The sequence below is a fragment of the Pholis gunnellus genome (genome assembly GCF_910591455.1).
Source record: "Pholis gunnellus genome assembly, chromosome: 5".
NCBI lineage: Eukaryota > Metazoa > Chordata > Actinopteri > Perciformes > Pholidae > Pholis > Pholis gunnellus.
In genome coordinates, this window is record NC_136531.1 from 17,123,727 (window position 1) to 17,141,372 (window position 17,646).

The following is a 17,646-nucleotide window of genomic DNA, read 5'->3' on the forward strand; positions in this document are numbered from 1 at the left end:
TAAATTACAATAATTCGTCCAAATTGTTCTAAGCACCAAATGTTAGCACGCTAAACTAAGATTGTGAAGATGGTAAACGATTCACCCGCTTAACATCAGCACATCAGCATTGTCATTGCAAGCTCATTAGCATGCCGATGTTAGCATTTAGCTCAAAACACCGCACAGCCTCACAAAGCTGCTCGCATATCTGTAGACTCTTGTTGAACAAAGCATTTTAGTTTTGTCCTCCAAGCCCAAAACCACATACAGAAAGAACATTTTTTTCTCCAACCAAATCATGATGTTTGGTCTAATGTGACACAATGTGCCCCCTGTAGTTCTAAAAGCAACAAGAATGTACATGTGCAAACATTATTTCTTCAGTGAGGGAGTGCTACAACCCCTGAACGCCTATCTATACATGTACCGCTCCCTCTGTCCACCCATCTAATTTTTACTTGTGAGCTGCACTCTCGCCTCCATGAATACCCAAGCTTGGCAGGTCTCTGAGTCAACGCATTGTTTGCTTAAATTGAAAGGTTGGAAGGGGGAAGCCAACTAATGTGGCAAACCACTTCAAAACCACTTTTCATCTTTTCCCTTCTTTCCTTTTTTATCAGGCCTCATCATTTCCATTCGCCATGCAGTGTGAGAAGGCCCTTTCATCTGAGGGAGAAGGAGAGAGAAAGAGAGAGGCAGCCGAGGAAAAAAGAAAGAGACATCGAAAGATGGTGATGGTGATGTTGATGGCATCAAGATGATTATATGTGAGCAGGTCTTAATGACTTCTCTCCTTCTGACTTCTCCTTTCTGCTTATTATCCGACAAAACAGCCTGCTGCCATCTATGGTGGCTCCGCCATTGAAAATCGTACCCACAAAGAGAAGACGAGAGTTGCACTTTGCCGAACAAGAGGTGAAGGCTTGCCATGCTTGCCTTAAGAGCGCAACTGCAGCATTTACAAGTGACCTTGTGAGGGTTTTTAAGCATGGTGGTAAAGATGATATGTTCCAGCCTAACAGTGAGACTGTATTTATCTGCAATCCAAAATATGGAGCCAATTTTCTTCCAAATAAGCATGGGACAACTGGGGAACAGGCACGTGAGGTCCAAATCATGAAAGCACTTGCAATGTAACTCTGCATTCATTTATCTACCATATTAAGGCTAATAGTATCTCAGGAAGAAAACGCACCACGTTTCAAGCAGTCAGTTTTTCAAGGCCTGACTTTTAAAACAAGGTCAATTGTTCCCTCTTGAAAACTTGAGAAGCCAAAGTTCACTGCCAGTTCATTTTCTCCTTTCTATTCTGAAATTACAGGGGCTTTCAGTGAGGTCACTGCACTGTCATAATGAATAATAGATTTTAATTGATTTAACCTGGTCCTGAAGTGGGCTAAAACATAAGCCCTGTCACTTTCAGAGGGCAGCAAGCGGGGAGCATGGTCCAGCACACATCTTTAAAAGCCCCTCGACGTGAGTCCGGGATGAAATATTTACGCTGTAGCGAGGACTGACCTCTCGCTCAAAACCACGTTGTGATCTCCGATTGATTTCTGACAAGACAATTGGGGCGCACCAAAATGCAGCCAGCACTGTCCAGCTAAACCTGCAAGCCCCGCACACTGACAACTCACTGTAGTGAAGTGACCTTGCGGAAAGGCTATCCACCTTTACCTGTAAATCATTTTGTCTGGAATTAAACAGCTGCCTCTGAGCTCTCAATGGTTTCAAGTGTTTTGTGAGGTTGAAGCCATTTGGTGCAAACTATTTATTGGTGTGATGATATCAGTCAAGTGGACATTAAAATGCTGCTTTGAGCATCCCGCCTGCTATACGGGGCAGATTAATTACCAGGATCAAACGATTCCTGAATAGCCGACTTTTCAAGAATAAATGCTAAGAAGGGCTAATTACTGATAGCAATAAACCAATGCACTTCTTGAATGGTTATTACATTATGTTATCACTTAGCAAACTTTGACCTATTGATTTGTTGCAGATATTATGCATCAATAGATGTAAAGTACAAATTCAATATTTTTGCTCGATCAAAGTCTGTTTCTCGCTGATCCAACAGGCAGTGTTGCAATTATGCAGATTTATTCATAACATTAGCATGATAAATTGGGAACAAAATGAAGCAGCTACACTTGAATTATTAAGATTATGAAAAATTATAATGAATGCTTTGCTCTTGATGTGACTTGTTTTCCTGATAAACAAAGGCCTCTAATTACCACAGAAACATCTGGGGACTTTGGTAACCTTCATTAATCTAACCCAATCCCGCCATTCATCTCCCTGCAGAGTTTCACATTAGAAAGGATAAGTGCACCAGTGACACTGCATATAAATGCGTACTAGTTATCAGACACATTCTCTCCGGTTACTTTCTGGCATCGTCCAACACCTCAGGGATATTGCCCAATAAATGCCTTCTGCTGGTGCCACATCCTCCGATCACATTGTCTCTGAGTGTTAATTGCGAGATAGTAAACACTGATTACAAGTCAATTAGAGGCTGCTTCAAACAAACTGCTGCAGTTTCACTTTCCGAAAACAGGTGATGTAACTCTGCAGACAAAGTTGGACATCTTTGCGTATTTCTCTGCGTATTCCCAAAGGCGAGAGCACTTTGAGTTCATCTCAGACATGATAATAAACGTCACATTCAACCTGGCCTGAGACCACATGTATTCAAAGACCTTTTTTTCCCACTTCACATTCATCCAGGTCCTCCAAAACTATAAGTTATCCGGCTCAGATCCAACACATCAATCCATCCTATTTTGCAAATGGTCTCTATGTCTGAGTGTTAGAGTTGCTCAGGGTCACAATGAGTGTTTGTGCTCATGTTTGTACGTGTTAGTCCTGTGTGTGTGTGTGTGCGTGTGTGTGTGTGTGCGCGCGTGTGTTCAGACCAGGGGTAGCGGTGTGTGGACAACCTCTTCAACCGGGGCCTCAGCCTGACAGAAAAACCTAGCTCAGACTGAGAGAAGAGAGCTGGGATATGAGGCTGGATCAGACTGGGAGTGATGGAGGGCCGTGACCCTGTGTGTGTGTGTGTGTGTGTGTGTGTGTGTGTGTGTGTGTGTGTGTGTGTGTGTGTGTGTGTGTGTATAAAGGAGGTGATGGAGGATTTAGGATAGGTAGTGGAGAAGGAAAAAAGAGGGTTTGCTGTCAGAGTCCTTTTAAAGATTCAGCGATCATTTGTTTAGTCGGTGTGTTGTGCTCTATTGTGCATTGTGTTTGTGCATGAAGGTAGTTCATGTGTATTGCGTGCGTGTGCAATTGTGTGTGTGCTGCTCCCTCTCTGACCTGCAGGATGAGTAGGGGGGAGACTCCTGCTGATTAATGGGCCTGTCGGCTCTCCCATGGTGGCACGTTTCCAAACTAAATTTGGCCACTGCTGGCTAGCGGGGTCAGGTGCAGGCAATGGAGACATTAGTGAGGGCCTGGCTCACAGCAGCGTCTCCTGAACACTGCTGGACCTCAGCACCAGGAGAAGCTGGAATAGGCTACGAAAGGTCATCTCACTGAATTGTTAAAAGGTACTGTTTATAATATTGGACTATCATCTTTAAAGGGCATTTAACTTAAAATAATACAAAACAAAGTCCAAGAAACGTTCAGAGAAAATGTGTTGCAAACTCTACAACAATGTCTTTTGATATGTGATCTCACATAATTCCACAGGGATGTTTGGTCAGTGGTTGTCAGTGGTCATGAAAGGAATGGCTCAACTTTTTGGGAATTATACTTATTTGCTTTCTTGCTGAAAGATGAGAAGGTTGAGATCCCTTTCATGTCTGTACACCAAATATGAAGCTTTCAGCAGCCAGTTAGCTTAGCTTAGCATAAAGGCTGGGAACAGGGGGACACAGCCTGGCAGTACCTCTAATAACCTCTCATACTAATTAAAACAGCATCAGTTTATATCTTGTCTGTTTGTAGGTTTTAGGGAGAGTTATGTGCTGGAACGATTTCTTGGCCGGGTGCAGTGACAACAAATCTAATCAAATTAATTATTGAGCTTTATAGGAAGCTATGCAAAGATCTGATCAGGTCATCAGAGCAGAGATGGCCCATTTATTTCACTGAGCTTTCTGAGTATAGTTCTTGAGTAGCACTGTCTTATGACCATATCATTCTCTCCTGACCTCACAGCTTCATCATGGCACAGGGCTCTGTGAGCCTCAGAGACACTCAATGATGCTTGTAGCCTCTGGCCAAACAAACTCCAAGCTTACGTGGCAGCAGGGCGACCCTGAACTGCAACATGTTGTAGGCTCATCATCCTCAACGTGAAGGGTATATTGGTCAGCGTAATGCTCAGGGCCGGAGCAGACCTTTGCATCCAGGAGACAATCAGAGGCGTGCATGGTCTTACAATAGTCATAAAATGACAATTTGTTCTATTTCATCGCTAATCGATGCTGATGAGAGAGGCAGCACAGCTAAACTGTAGACATAACCAACAGCATCCCACTCATCCATCCCCCACAGTGACATTTCCCTGTCCATCTCACAGTGCAATCAGCACTATTCATTGTGTACTCGCTACCAGGTAACAAGCGCAACTTGAACAATTACAGACACAATGACAGACCCCCAAGCTCATTTTTTCTCTATGTTTTTGCCAACGCTGTCATGGCGACCTCTACAACGGACGAACGTCAAAACTGGTTGGCAGGTCACCCAAGCTGGGCAATGTGAGTACATAATTACAGCTTGGGAACATTTGCCCTTTGCAAATTGTATGAAATGCATAGTGGCTAATTGGGCCACTCTGGCATTTGTGGAGTTCACCGGGTCATCTTTTATGTGACGGTCATTATCACTAAAGTGATAAGAGTGATAGGCCCACTCAGCTCCCACTAGTTCCTTTGCTGTATCCATAGAAATAACTGGGAGTAGGTCAAGTTAAGGAAGACATTACAGTCAGTGGTACAGGTCAGAGAATACAGCTTTTTATTTCCAAAGATGACTGTTTTAAGTGACGTAAAATGTCACTATTTCAATCGAACAAACCATTTTCTGTTGAGGTTTGGACTAAGGGGAGGACATTTTAAAAATCATCACAATAGCAAGATAACTTTCAACTGACAATATTGTTTCAGTAGTTACGTTGTGTTTTTTTGAAGGTGGCATTTAGATTCCTCCCAAGTTAGTTCTCCTTTAGAAGGATGCAAGAGCCCAGAGTTTAATTATCTGTAATATACTAAGAGATAGCCTGGCATGTGAAATGATAGAAGGAAAAAAGCCAACACAAGAGCTGGAAAACTGGATTAAAATAGGTAACCATGTGTACTTGATGAGCATAATTCCTTCTTTCATTAGAGTGCTCATTAACAGAGAACCTTGGGTATTCAAAGGGACAAACGACAAACCTCCTCACCTTGAGGAACTCTCAGTTCATTTCATCATGCAATAAAAAAAAAAAACATGCACACACACATACGCACATTTTACTGTTTTAAATTCCCCTTTCTGACAGTGAACTTCTGCTGTTGCACTGACACCTCCCAGTTCACAGTGAGGCAGGAATGTGCTAAATCCTCCTCAGGTGGGGGAGTCGGCCCGTCAGCCATCGGCAGACTCCACTCTCATACAGACTGATAAATCTCTCATTCTTGTATCCACACCCCTACATTAAGTAAAGGTAGCGCCATCTGCTCCCTATTAATTCCCCAGCAGGCGACTTATCACCTCAACCCCTGTGACCCCTTATGCCTCCTATACATCCTCCCTGCTCCTCTCCTTCTCTCTCCTCTTCACTTCTCCCCTCTACTCCCTCATTCCTGAACGCTATTCATCTCATCCTCTGCATGTTTTATACACTACAGTTGAAGAGGTTTGTTGACATTTAATTTTACTGTGCCTTAGAATATGGATTTATACACATACACACACATGAACACACATGCTATAACCTTTTGCTAACCGCTAAACTCTCCAGCAATCCAACTCCCCCCTCTGTCCTTGTAGCAGGGGGTTCAGTGGACAAGCCTGGTCCTCGAGGTCAATGGCAAATGAGAAGCAGAGCTTTAGGATTAAGAAGGAGATAGCTGAGGGTTCAGGAGCCTTTCTCTGGCTTTGATTAGCTCCCTTACTTGATTAAATGCCCATCGTCGAGGAAAAAAATATGAAAATTGGATGAGGAGAGAAGAAGAGAAGAGAGCGGAGTCAAGGCCATTTGTTTTCTCAGCTGGGGCTGGTTCAAGTGGTCGTCTTTTGGAGCCCACTGGCCCTGGTTCACACACACACACACACACACACAAACACATAGAGCCACTGCACACAAGCACACACATACACACTGGGATTAAAATGTCCTGAGGGAAGACAGAATAAGTCAGAGGGTTGGCTCTCGCAAGTCCAACGCCTCACTCTCTTACTTTCCAGTCCCATCGCTCACTCACTTGTTTATCCCCTCAACTCTCTCTCCTCCTCTTTCTCCCCCACTGTACTCTCTCCCAGTCTGGTCTGTCAGGGTAACCTGACTCCGGCGGCTTCTGACACGATCCAGACCGCTCGTAGCCCCTGCCCAACACTTTCACCACCAGAGCCAGACAGTAAAACACTCAGATTACTACCACATGTTCCCCTAGTTTCTCTCTCTCCCTCTCTCTCTCTCTCTCTCTCTCTCTCTCTTTCTCTCTCTCTCATACACACACACACACACACACCATAACACACACAAACACACACACAGACACACACTTTCTGTTGTTGTCAAGCATCCCCCAAGGCCAGCATGTCTTGCTGGGCTCAGGAACACAGACCACACCAAAAGCCCCAGAGTGGGGTAAACTGACCCAACCTGTGTAGGAAAAAGGTGTGTGTGTGTGTGTGTGTGTGTGTGTGTGTGTGTGTGTGTGTCTGGGTGCGTGCGTGCCTGCGTGCGTGTGTATAAGTGTTTGCAGTTATGGTAGTTATTAGATAAACAGAAACAGCTTCAGACAGGAGAGATGAGATGGGGGGAAGAGGAAAAAGAAGAAGAGGCCTTGGTGGGAGGTTAGGAAAGCAGAGCATCATAGTGAGTTCCCCTTTCCCTTCACCGAGCAGTGGCAGTAGACAAGCAGCATCAAGGGATATATTGACAACTGCCATCTAGCTTTTAACTGGGTAATGCATAACCAGCGTCGGACAATAATGCATTACTTATTAACATGTTACAATATTATGATTACTTTTTCAAGTAATGATCAAATTACAATTTGATATTCAGAGATTTTGTCAAATTTGATAAATGCACACACCAACGCAGCATCATTGCGTTGTTTTAATGTACGTCTGTTTTCAGTCTGAATAATGCTAATGCTAAAGTACTTGGACAGTTCGGGGTGGGGCTTGTTCGCCATCATGTTACGTTTTAATGCAATGATACTCAGCCCTTAAAATTGTAAAGAAGCATGCTAGAGTAATAACGTTTCTAGCACATCTACCACGTCAAAGTTAAACAAGGGAGTCTGATCTGTAAAGGAAAATATGACTCCTAACTCTCAAGATGTTTTATTTACATGTTCTTTGTCAGTTGGCTTGCTAATGTTAGCCACTGGTAAGCCTGCACTCAAGCACGATCTGGTTTCATTCAGAGTTGGAGGCCGGATTTCTGTAGCGCCAAGGGGCAAATATTAAGCTAGCTCTTAATTGTCAGTAAATATTTCCAAGCTGTTGTCAAACCACAATGTCCTGTTTTCTGTTTGTACATGTGTTAAATATACAAACGATGTGTCGTGTGGGAGTGGAGACTTTGGATTGGTTTAAAGACTTCATTGGCAGAGTTGGGCTGATTATTGAAAGTAATGTGATCAGTGATGCTTTTACAGCAAGATTTGACAGTTTTCCCCTCACACATTCTGTATACATAAGTAGCACGAGTCGGGCTAAAAGGGTATCATTGTATTCTGCACAATCTGCAACATTGCTTGATCTGCAGAGAGTTATCTTAGGAGAGTTACAGTCCCCTTTTGACTATGCACCTGCTCAATGTTCCCTCCCTCCTCGAACGCTTTGTTTGGCAAGAGCTGTCTTGGTCATTCTGCATGCCCAGGCACATTATCAACTTGCAATTACACTCACACGCTTTGCTCTGCTCGCCCAAATCAACCAGTTGGTGATACAGCAACACTGCATTACAAACACACTTGCACGTTCTTAAATAAGAGGTCTCCCTATCACAAATAACCTTAATATGAATTTAATGCAAAGTAATGAATCTGTTGGAGTCTCATTCTGGCATACTGGAAAGTTAATAAAACAATATTGCGATTGGTAGGGAAGGAGAACCCTGCGGACCAAGCTTTAGATTAGGCCTCTAATGGCTCTGAAGCCGGAGGCTAAATTGAAATGTAAAACCCAGAGCGAGACCCTAATTCACCCTTATCTGTGTGAGTGACGAGCCTGCCTCCCCCGACTGAGATTGGGGCCATCGAGTTGGATGAACCGCAATTTGCTTTGTTAGAGGTAGGTGTATATGCATGCACGGCCCGGATCACAGTATGGAGATATAGAAAGCGTGTTTGGAATGCATTTGGAAGAAATGAATGGGCTTCAATGGCGCTCACTCTTCTTTATATGTCTCTCTTTCTTCACACTCCTCAGTGGAGTGAAGCTGTAGTGCAGTGTCCGACAATGCAACATAGGACAAAACGTGTTTGTCGGTATGTGCAAATACAAATGACAACTGCTCGCACTAACACCATTTGGTCCCTTCCGCATAATCTGAATGCATAATTATGCATAACAGCAATCAATGATGGAACAGTGTTTACGCTGTGAAATCCTCGAGCTTTCTTACATGCTGTGAGACTTTGGATTGGTTGCACTGAAACACATAAACACAGTCCCCCTCCTCCGTCCCTCCTCCTATTCCCTCAGTCAACAGGCCACTCGTCCACCTGTTCCCATTATGTTACCTCGGTGATATCTCTCTCTCTCCTCCTCCCACTCCCTCTCTTTCTAATACTCCTTCCTTCCTCCCCTCTCACCCTAATATCCTCTTTTCCCTTTATCTCTCCTCCTTTTACCACCACCGGTGCCTCCATCGCTGACCGTTCATTACCCTAATCAAATCCAGCAGCTGAACAACCGCTCACTGCCACTCCACGAGCTGTTATTTTTTTTAAATCCCCTGACTCATTTGCATATGCGTCCAGTTAATTAGCGTGGGGGCGCAGGTGCGTGGTGATAATCATTATTAAACATGACAGTCACCTGTGACCGCGCTGCCCTCCCCAACCCTCCACACACACTCTCACACACACACTCACACTCTCTCACACACACACACACACCTACACACCACCTTCCCTCTGCTTCTCCATCCCTTCTCCACCTGAGCATCATCAACAAGCATACCCAGTGATGATGTAATTTCCTGTTTCTGTTTGAATGGTCATGTGTATTCCACACATGCATTCAGTGCTTGATCACATTCGTTGAGTAATGTCTGCATGCAGAGCAGCTTTTGGAGGAACTAGTATCGTGTTCAGTATCTTCTGGCAGAAAGGTGTCAAAAGGAAAAAAAAAGGAACTAAAAGAAAGTCATTCCCCTCTGATAGAAAGAGAGCGAGAGAGAGAGAGAGAGGAGGTGGAGGGGTGGGGGGTGGAGGGTGGAGGAGAATGTGTGTGTTGGCCTGTTGACATCACTGGGAGAGCTGGTTCCCTTACTCCATTAGCCAGGCCAAGATTTTTCTGTTGGCGTGTGCCAGTGTCAGCATGCCTGACACTGTTCCGTGCACATTTACATTTCTATTTGTGTGTGCTTCTGTGTGTGTGTGTGTGTGTGTGTGTGTGCCTGAACTGCAGAGGCGTTTGTCCCTGTGTAATATAATATATGCTTGATGATAGGTTACATTGTGGAAAGTTGATGTGATGGGTTCTGACAGTTACAACGTACTTATAGCAGGCATCACTTTGATTCCCACGGGTGGAGCAGACTTTTTAAAGTGAATGAATACAGGTTAAAAAGTAGTTTTTCACTTATTTTCAGCTATTGTCGTAATGTGTGGTATCCTCATTTGGTGTAGTTACACAATAAATATGCAGTTCCTGTGCTGTATATTCTGTAAATCTAAATCAATGTCCCTGCATTGACTTAAATGTATGGACAACAGCACCAAAAATATTTAGGTGAATTGGTTACTGCAATTTTTTAGAAACACAAGCGAAGAAAAAACATACTCAATCGTACTATTTCTGATACAAAAGTTCTACAGTGATGCTATTAATTCAACATGGCACAGGTCTGTATTTAATAAGGTAGTAGTATCTGCGCTGGGTCTCATTCTCTCAATAGGGCTGTACCACCATCTGCTGTATGAGTGCTAAAAGTGCAGTACATTGTTGGTGGAAGAGTTGAAAGCCAAAACCTGCAGTTGTTTGTTGTGTGAATGCTGATTCAGCTCTTTAAGTAAATTAGTGCTATATCTTTTCTTGTTTTTACTCCTTATGTGTTTTAAAATATTAAGCTTTTCATCACATTTTATTTTACAATGCTAGTTGATGTGCGACATCTTCTTAAACATGCTCCACTCTGAAATGCTCCTTCTGCATACTTCTATTAGACAGACTCCATTTGAACTTTAAATGGGTTTGAACCATTGAAGTCACAAAAACACATATTTGTGTTATTACGGTATACATTTTATACTGTTTTCCGACCTTCTCTTAGTTTGTAATGGGTGTGTATTGCGCTGCCTAGTGAGTGACATCACAGTATGGTTGATATGAGCTTTAAAATCCTTTGAAAAAAATATCATGAACTTGCTACATTTCACAAAATTTCACTCTTCAAACATAATTCCTCCTCAAAATGTAGAAAATCTTATGCTGGACCCAGACATACTATGAAATCAATGAGACATAGACATTTGGGAATAACAGCCTCAAAGGGACAGGAACTCCAATCAACTGCCCCAGAGGCAGTCATGTTACCTCCGACCGAACAATTCAGAGGAACAGCAAACCAGTTTTCAAAGCCGCTCTCATGCTCACATTTTTGACATTACACACACACACATTTCACACAATGTTTTCATTAGAGGGTCCTAAATCTTCACGAAAGAATTGTAGCGATAGGAGTTTAGTTTTTGTCTGGGAAGCAGGGGTATGAGACATGCGCCTCAGTTTAAATTCTACACAAAGGCGCGTCTGACCGAGGAGTCACTTAGCAGTAAACATCACCACAGCAAACTTTGATTGCTGCTCCACAGACACAGATGATTGAGATTAGCAAATTGGTGCAGTTTAACACACACACACACACACACACACACACACACACACACACACACACACACACACACACACACACACACACACACACACACACACACAGAAACACAGACACTCGGGACTTTTCTCTACATATTTATACTGTCAGCAGAAAACAACTTAATTCAAACCCTTGCAATGGTCCACATCTTTCATACATTATTGGCAATTCTAAACTTTTAAAGCCAGCAATAGTACTATAAGTCTTTAGAATGCTGCAGCTGGAATTTTAACGAAGACCATAGAATTTCAGCATACAAGCCCTTTTCACAGCAGCCATTTTCGCTGGCCACAAACCCGAAATTTGACCCAGAGGGATTTTAAGTATTCTTATCTATTTCAGAGAAGTTACTTTCAATTAAAACTTTACACACATATTAAATATTATATTTGAACTTTTGGCAAACTGAGACTAGACTGTTGAACGTTAAGAGCGTTCTGTCAAGAGCTCTAGTGCCACCTTCAGGCCAAACTTTTTTATGGTTGATTATTTTTGTTTTTTCTGCATTTTTCATCCTTCCAATATTTTGTGTGTGTAATAATCATTAAATCCTCAATACCAGGATGGCTATATACTTTGCTTCATTATATTTTTGGAGAAATCATTTCTGTTAGTCTTGCAGGTCCAAAGTCAGACTTAATTAGTGAATTAAATAGTTATTACACAAAACTGATTTGATAAACAAATATCTCTCTCGCTGGAATATAATCAGTATACACAACTTTCCCAAACTATTTTCTTGTTCTTCATAATTTACATCCAACCTTGTACTCTTAGAGGTATGTTGTAAAACTGTGTCACTGTACCATGCTGTACACACTACAACAATATTACAGAGAAATACTCCATCATGATCTCATACAATCAGTTTCTTCATGTCAAATTGTGATCAATTGACTATTTGTATGTTCCTATTATAAGCAAAGTATCAATAATGAGGGACTAAAAAGCATAAGTGATTAAGGTTGAGTTGTGTTCAGTCAGATTTAGTTATATGACTTGCATTACTTCTGTCTCTACTCAGTGAGGGAAGAGTCAGTCAATCAAAATTATATTCCACATAACAACCCTGTTCACATTCACAAAACATATCTTGTTTCTTCTAACCAGAATAAAAGTTGGATCGGTATAATAGTCGCCAGAACAATAGGCCATAATTCTGTCATGTTGCATCCTATTTCAATTATTTAAAAAAATGGTGGAAACATGGGGTTCAGACTCAGTGTTGAAGAGAGAAGAGATAAAAACACTGAGGGAACTGTGTGTTTTTAATAGATTGTCACTGCCTCCAATATTCCCTAAAGTTTGCAAGAAGCTGTAAAAATCATTGAGAGAGAACAGTTGGATGCGCTCAGACCTGCATGCGCAATTATGCAGGTTTAAAACCTAGTCCTATTTTTAGGCCTCTGCTCAAAAATTGCATACCCATACCAAAAAGACTAGTTCTGTAACTACAAGGTCTATTTTAATAATGTTGATGTTCTAATAATAGAATCACTTGTGAGATTTGATCAGATGTGTAAATATCAGTGAATATGTTACTGGTTAATACTAAATGAAGATGGCACTCAGCTCAAATTGAACATTTTCAGGTTCGCCTGAAAAAAAAGCACTTTTATTGTTATTTCGTTCTTGAAATGAGGCCCTGGCTAGCCTACAAACTCTTCCAAACCATAGCAGTAGTCATGTCAGTAGTCTCAAATAAAAAAATGTGGCTTTGATAAAGTGAAGCAGGCCAAGGTTTCAGTACGGAGAGTCACGCAAGGTCAAGCCAAATTCTCATTTTGGAACCAGCTATTGCAGCTGTTCCATTGTACTTTTATATACTATATAACTATATATGTCACTTGTTTTATCACTACTGGTGTTCAATATAACCTAACACAGCAGTTTGGCATCATTTTGACAGCCTGAATCCTCTCTAAGGCTGTAAACCATTGATGATTCTCGTCTGAGCTCCAGTCTTCATGTGTGTATTGGAAGCTCAGCAAGCCTATGATTGGTCAATTTTAGAAAATGACACAATTTTAGACGCGTCAGAGTCTTAGGAATGTGGTAGTAAATGTCTGGTGTTAGATTGAGTCTTTAGCCAGTAAAAATCGAAAAAATGCCACGCACCCCCCAGCCTAAAATTCCATTCGCCAAAAGTCTGACCCCCACCCCCTGGGGTCCCACAAGTTAGGTTGACCCCCCCTTCTAGAGACACAGGACATACGTAGGAGCAGTGTTTAGCCGGCAAACGGGGAATTATGCCGGTCTTTTCGTGATTCAACGTAAAGGTAAGGTCCTGCTTGGAATTTCTTTCGGTTAAGCGATTTGTTGTTCTGGCGTTTGTTTGCTCACAGCTCTGCACTGGTTTCACGGAGAGAAATTCTGAAGATATCTCTGGATTCTGTGTCGAATGCTCATGCTCTGCGATGTATTGCTCGGCCGTGTAGCCATTAGCTTTGTGATGGAAAATCGAAGCAGAGTGCATAGCTCGCCGACTCGTGGCGACAAATACGTGATATTGTGGTACATCTTCTAGTTGTTTGTATTAGTTGTGTATAATTGTGTTTGGAGTGTGTAACAAATGACTTACATGGTAGTATTGCCCAGATGTTGCTGTTTAATCTGGTATATAGCATGTGTGTAGCATTCATTATATTCGTTTCTGAATGCATTCTATGACACTCTTTGCTGAACTGTCTCGCTGGAACCCCAAATGGTCCTCGCTCGGTATCTAATGGTTTGAAGGTGAGTATCTTCGTAAATTCACCAGCAATAGCTTCTTCAAAATAACCACACCAATATATCCACCTCTCGGTACGGCAAATTAATTGCTGACATTTTTTGTATTTATCTCCCAGTTTATGAATTGCAAATCACGTGGAAGACGCGGTGGTGTGTTTGACGCAGGATGCTCACTTTACAGTAGTTCACTTAACATCATTCAGGCTCACATTGATCTGTTGGTGCATTTGCCTAACATTTGATCATTATATTCGACAATTTACATTGATTTACTAATCGTATACCCTTTTAGGGATTTAAGTAACACTGCTAAATACATTTGGCATAACATTAAAAGGTGTATTCAAAGTTAATGATCCACCATCTGACTCTGGTCCGCAGGCGCTTCATAAATTTTACTGACTCACGTGCGAGCTAGTGAGAAACGAAAGACAGTTAATATGGAGAGGAACTGTTGGACTTATGTGTTTTGAGATGCTTATCATCTTAGCCTTTACAGACACATCTGCAGCATCTGATACAAAGAATATTTATATTATTTTTTTACTTTAAGATAAGATAAGATAAGATAATCCTTTATTAGGTGGGGAAAATCACAGGATCACAGCAGCAAAGTGGACAGTGCACACAAAATATAACAACAAAATTAAAATTTAAAAAAAGAAAGAATATTGCATAAATTCACTGACATATTATTAAATGACTTCATTACATGCTCTGCTACATTGTCTTTGAGTCTATTCTGGCAGACCAACTCTGTACTGTTCCATTTACATCTTTAAAATAAAACTAATGGCTGTGTAAAACTGATTACTGATGACGGCCCAATGGCCAAATTAATGATCAAATAATGGAATATCCTCAAACAGGGCTAACATAAGAAAAGTTCAATAAAGAAGAAAGATTTGGAGCTTGTTTAATGTTCTTTTATTTTCAGTTAACAACGGGGAATTACAAATGTGTTCCAGCAGTGATTATTATCTTCGCTCAAATCTCCCAAATCTGTCACAGTCTGTCTGTCTGTGTGCACCCGATCTGGTGGGCAAAGTCAGCTATGCAAAAACATTGTTTTTCATGGAGTGGACAAGTTTGAGATTTTGGGCTATTTTGCTTCCGTAACATCTTGTCTTCTTTCAGACTAGGGGACTTCAAAATAACCTTTTATTGGAGGGACCTTCCTGAAAAAATAAAAAGGTAAAAATATGGGAGAGACAGGTCAAAGTTCAATAATTCTCCTTATTAATGGGTAATGTTTTAACCATCAAAATAGGTATTGAAAATATATAACCTGTTAACTGAGGTATGCCTTAATGCAAAAGGGCAGTCCTGTTTATCTGGTAAATTGCATTCTCTCTATATGTGTGATTTCTATGGATTTAGAAATGACAGATGTGCTTGCTATTCTCTATCCACTAGATGGCAGCATGTTTATTTAACACCGCTGTGTGAGAGACGCCCTGTGGGGAAAGACTGATCCCCGTCTGAACAGCCTCAGAAAGCTGATCCAACTCAGCAGATGTCTCTCATGAGTGGTAGCGCAATTCACCTCCAGCCAAACCTCAAATTCCACTAACAGAGTGACAACCTCTGCCCCTACATGCTTGACTCAGACAGTATTTTTATCAAGTGTAACAAACAAACAAAATGCTTGCCTTTAAGACAACAGCAGTGCGTGTGCAGGCATGTGCAGATGCGTGCAAGCTTGTGTTGTATAGAAGTGCCTACATAGTATGTGAGTATAGTGGGTGCAGTGTATGTGCAGATATTGTTTGTACACGTACATGCATATATGCACCCATGATGGATGCATGAGTGCATTTTAAATGTGATATTATATATGTCTTATTGAGAATAAAAGATTGAACAATAAAGAAAGAAGTGGGAGCCGTGAGTGTGTGACAGTTGGGAAGGACAGCTTGAAGAGAGACAAATTACAAAGGAGCTCTTAAGGGACGGACAGAAGGTTTAGGACCTTGTTAATTATTGAAGCAACATTTGCTGATGTGCTTCAGTCAGCAATGTGTCACTGTACTTCCCTGGCCTCTCACACACATAAACACAAACATAACAACGAAAAAGGTCAAAATAGATTGTATTGTTTGGTCCAGAGTGCGTCTTGTCCCGTACACAACGATGAACTAAACGGGTTAGAAAATTAGTGATACTACAATGAATGATACTATTGTTTAAAAGGTCAATTGTAAGCTGATGAGAAACCTCAGTTTACAATAGATGTTGTGTAAAAACTATTGATTTTGTCCTTTGGCAATGTGTTTTGACTGATTCTGTTACAAAAAGACAGCACAAGCAGATAGATTTCAACGGAGAGAGTGAAATGGAAATTGGACATGACAGCCCAATACTTTTCTCTTATGCATATATGATACATGTCCGCTCTTTGTCAAATTCTACCCTTTCAGTGTTTGTAAAGGTGATAATTTAGAAAAATACACTTTTTAAATGTGTAAAATGAGTGCCCTTTAACTGTTGTTATTTGTATATTTGTTGCAGGAACATTGCAAATGTTCTCAGTTGGCATGGACTAAACATTACCTCTAGCTGTGCCAAATAAACCTGACGACCAGAAACCCATCTTACAGTGTCTTTTTTTATTTCATTTGGTCAATCTATTCATGGTGGTGCAGCATGTTCTTTGATCTTTTCTTAGCACCGAGGCAGCTTTTATTCAGGTGGAGAACGGAGGTTAGACCTAACTGGACAGAGCACGGTGGGGAGGAGCAGGATGGGGGGATGGGGACATCTTGCCTGTTGAGGATTCTTGGTGGAAGTAGGTCAAAGGTAGGTCAGCCTCTCCCTTCACTGTAAGACATTCCATCCAGTTGGCATTATCAAGAGTTATGATCCCTGTTTGTGTGATATGGTGGGGAGGAGGTCAGTTCATCATCCTTGGGATTTGATTGGATATCCGAGATGTATACATTCATCCTCAGACAGGCTGTTCAGTTGTAGGACCTGCTTTCAGATCAGATCACATGTTGTCCAGTAGTGTCCTCCATCCATCACTTTTCTAAAGGTAGACTCTGTGTCTCCACTAGCTGAAGCTAATTCCCATGTTGACGGAAGCCAGTATGCTGTAATTCAAAAAGACTTTCACATAATGTATCCCGACATTTGGACTGTATTTGTGTAGGTGTGTTGTGTGTGTTGTGTGTGTGTTAAAGGGGCGTTAAGACAGAGGGAGCAAAGGAGCACTTTCTCATTCATGGGTCTCTCATTGCTGAGCACTGGAGGAAGGTTTACTACTGAACGTATTACTGTAATCATGAAAGCAGGCATGAAAGCAGGCTGTTTCATTTTCTAGGTGGTACTTATTGCGATGAGTGAGTGTTTTCAAGGCCAGATTGTGGACCTGCTAAATACAAAAAGGGCTGTATGAGTCTCCTCTCTGGATCATTATCGTACTCTCTTTCTTTCTCTGTGAAACCTGCATGTGCAATGCTCAGGAAAACAACTGAGAACTTTGAATCATAAATCAATTGTACTGATCAGGTAGAGAATGCATTGCCTCAAGCCCCGTAATCAAATCCAGATGTTTACACGCTTGATATTTATCACAGGATGTTATTTCTAGTTCATATCTAGCTCCAGAGCTTAGAAATGCACATAGTCACCAGACATGTAGTAAA